Consider the following 3,977-nt stretch of genomic DNA (forward strand, 5'->3'; position numbering starts at 1 on the left):
CTCTTTTTTAAAACTGCTGTGTACTGTATTTTTTTCGTCACTGTCAAATACGATGCAATTCTCACCAGATTCTGGGTTCTGTAAAGGGGGAGTTACGACTGCAACGTGCAGGTTTAATTCAGTGCACTGGACTAAAACAATATTGCACTGGGATTTTAAGGAATTTTTTTTTTTTTTTTTTTTTTTTTTTGAGACAATGTCTTGTACCTAGGCTGGAGTGCAGCGGTACGATCTCGGCTCACTGCAACTTCCACTTCCCAGGTTCAAGCGATTCTTTTTTTTTTTTGAGACAGAATCTAGCTCTGTCACCCAGGCTGGAGTGCAGTGGCCTGATCTCAGCTCACTGCAAGCTCCACCTCCCGGGTTCATGCCATTCTCCTGCCTCAGCCTCCTGAGTAGCTGGGACTACAGGCGCCTGCCACCGCGCCCAGCTAGTTTTTGTATTTTTTAGTAGAGACGGGGTTTCACCATGTTAGCCGGGATGGTCTCAATCTCCTGACCTCGTGATCCGCCCATCTTGGCCTCCCAAAGTGCTGGGATTACAGGCTTGAGCCACCGCGCCCTGCCTCAAGCGATTCTTATGCCTCAGCCTCCCAAGTAGCTGGGATTACAGGCATGCGCTACCACATCTGCCTTATATATATATATATTTTAGTTAGAGTTGGGATTTCACCATTTTGCCCAGGCTGGTCTTGAACTTCTGGCCTCATGTGGTCTGCCCCAACCTCTCCCCCGGCCTCCCAAAGTGCTGGGTTTACAGGTGTGAGCCACCTCACCCAACTCCTGTTTTAAGGATTTTTTTTTTTTCCAACATATCCCTAAAACAACAGCAAAAAGATAGGGAGACTTGGACGGATCGTATGGAATAAAAACGTTCTCCAGTGTTTTTATTCTGAATGGAGGCCTGTTTGGGTTTCTGTGAGCTGACGGATGAGTGTGTGGAAGGGTGTGGAGGAGGTGGGGTCTTGTGCTGATTTCACTCTCCTGGAGGCAGCTGGGGGTGATTTGTACGAGGCCTCCCTGGTTGGGTCGGCCACACGTGGCTGGGGTGTGCGTCCTATTTAAGCACATCTCGCTGTGCTAGGCCCTGAGGAGACAGCGAGTACATGAGGGACCAAGGCTGGCAGTCACAGAGATGACTTCCAGCCTAGTGGGGCATTGCCATCCATCAACACAACAAAACCCATCAATTCGGGGAGATGCGGGGCCGGCCAACCCAGGTGGAGAGACGTTCCCCAGCACGTCTCATCTGCAAGGCCATGTCTTGTCTCTCCTCTGCCCTCATACGAGCCCAGTGAGACTGGGCCTGTTCTTCATTTCTAGCTTACAGATGAGGAAACTGAGGCACAGGCTCATGCGTGTCTGACTGAGAGCCATCTATGTCCCAGGAGGACAGCTTAGCCTGAGAGGCTTCATGACCAGATCTTGCTGCCATCCTTGAACTGGGGGGCTTGCTAACACCCCACGCAAAAGGTCAGCAGCTGGGTCCGTCACTCACTGTCTTAGGGGTCTTTGCCATGAGTCACACTCACGTCCGCACACTGCAAGTAGGAATTTTGTTTACAAGCAAGCTCTTCTCCGTCCTGTGGATTCAGGGCCAAATGTGGAAAGTTGATATTGTCTGTTGTCTCCCCAGAGGTCAACGCTGTCGTGCAGACAGTCGACAAATCCTTCCAACTCCACTTCTTGCAGCAAGCTCGGGGAGAGGCGGGAGTGGGGAGCGTTTTCATTTGCAGAGGAGGAAATTTGGGGACAGGATGCTTCTGTAAGAACTGTGGTTTCTAGAGAATGCTGTGAGGGCCCTGGATGTGAACTGACTTGAGATGCTGACCCCGCACTGGCCAGTTAGCTCTGGGCCCTGAAGGGAAGCTGGTGGGGATGGGCTGATGGGACATCCTGAAAAACAAGCCACCTCCACTTTTGGTATTTTAAAAACGTTTTAAGAAGTTAAGATATTTCAACAATCCCTTTCTGAGTGATTGCCACTTAGTTCATTAACTTTTGCAAAATCCCACTTTGGGAGGCCAAGACGGGTGGGTCACTTGAGGTCAGGAGTTCGAAACCAGCCTGGCCAACATGATGAAGCTCTGTCTCTATTTAAAAAAAAAAAAAAAAAAAAAAATTAGCCAGGCATGGTGGCAGGCACCTGTAATCCCAGCTACTTGGGAGGTTGAGACAAGAATCGCTTGAACCCAGCGGGGTGGAGGTTGCAGTGAGCCGAGATCATGCCACTGCACTCCAGCCTGGGTGATAGAGTGAGACTCCGTCTCAAAAAAACATATGCAAAATCCATCTGGGACACAACATTTTTGCTTGCCGTCGTAATGTCCAGAAGCCTGGAAATGATGACCCCTGGGTCCCAGCATCCTCAGGATCCGCTGAGTCCTAGAAATCCTGAGAAAATCCTCCTGAAAGGGCTTCACCGGGCAGCCATCCATGCCTGCCACAGAGACACTTTCTCCCCATAAAGAAGCAACTGTGGGAATCAGGAAGAAATGGCTCCTGTGCGTGATTCAGACTCTCCATAATAGAAAGTTTTGCAATCCAATTACTCAGAAATGTTTAGAAATTCTGAAGAATAATCTATAATTAATGACTGTAATTTTAACAACCCAGTGGGCTGAGAGTGGGGGGTGGCGGTTTCTCCGTGGAAAATCTAGCTGCTTTTACTACACGTAGGAGGAGAACAACAAATGTCCTGGCCCCAGGGCACACCTGATCTCAGGCATTCCCTTCAAGCACACCATTCATTAACCTGTTAAAAGGCCTTGCTCATGGTAAGAAGCCCGTTTAACCCAGCATTTCCCAAACTTATTTGACTCGATGTTTTGCCTTGCAGTGTGTCTGTGGACGAGAGGTGCCCACAAGTGTTCAGTCTTTTATCACAATCCAACTGGAACATCTCAGGAGTTGAGAAGAGTGTGGACATTATTTCTTTCCTATTTTCTCTGGGCTACTTTTCAGTCTGGATGGAGTCTGCCAGGGATGGGGATGGGCTTCAGTCTTCTCTTTTTATGTAATAAACTATTCCTAAACTTAGTGGTATAAAAAGCACTTTATTTTGTGGGTCAAAATTTAGACGGGGTACAGTGGTGTTTGGCTTTGCTCTGCTCTGCAATGTCTGGAATCTTAGCTGGGAACAGCCGAGAGTGACTTGAAGGCCTGCGGATAGAACCACCTAGAAGCTTTTTCATTCACATGTCTGGTGCTTGCTCTGGAAGGAGGTGAGGCTGGGCACAGTTGGGATACTGATGAGAATGTTGACTTGTGGCTTCTCTATGGAGCCTGGGCTTCCTCACAGTATGGCAGTGTCAGAGCAGTCCCATGGACAAAGGGGAAGCTGAACGGCTGTTTGTGACCCAGCCATCGCTGAACTGGACGAACAAGCCCTCCCAGGTTCAAGAGGAATGGGCAGAAACACCACCTCTTGAGGAAGAAGCGTCCAGGAATTTGCAGCCATGCTTTCAACCTGCCATGGGAGCCCCGAAGCTTCTCCTTTGCTGCCATCCCACCTGCCTTTTATCCCCCTGGCCTCTCCTTGGGCATCCTGGCTCCTTTCTGCCCCTATTCCTTGAGTCCCAGGCAGATGGGCCTTTTCCGCACTTTGTCTTGGGAGTATGGCAGTGGACTTTGCCTACTTGAGAAGGGAGGCTTTTACTTGTCCATTTTGATGACCTCTCAGAGCAGGACTCTGACATGTTACTGGGTTCCAAAGACACCTCCCTGCCAGGGCCAGCATGCAACACAGGGTGCTTTTGAGTTCCAGTGAATTGGCTGCTGTGGCTGGAGCCTAGTGTGAAGTTTCCCCTTATCTGCCCATTCCTCATCCCTCAGGGCACACAGGTCACCTTTCCTCACCTTCTGCCTTCTCGTCCCCACCTCTAAGGCTCAGCCAAAGTTTCTTCATAAGAGCAAGAAAGATAATGAAAGAGCCCACCGTGGGTTGTGGTTTTTGTGGGGCCAGGAATGCCCAGTTT

The sequence above is a fragment of the Chlorocebus sabaeus genome, chromosome 5, assembly GCF_047675955.1.
Source record: "Chlorocebus sabaeus isolate Y175 chromosome 5, mChlSab1.0.hap1, whole genome shotgun sequence".
Taxonomy (NCBI): domain Eukaryota; kingdom Metazoa; phylum Chordata; class Mammalia; order Primates; family Cercopithecidae; genus Chlorocebus; species Chlorocebus sabaeus.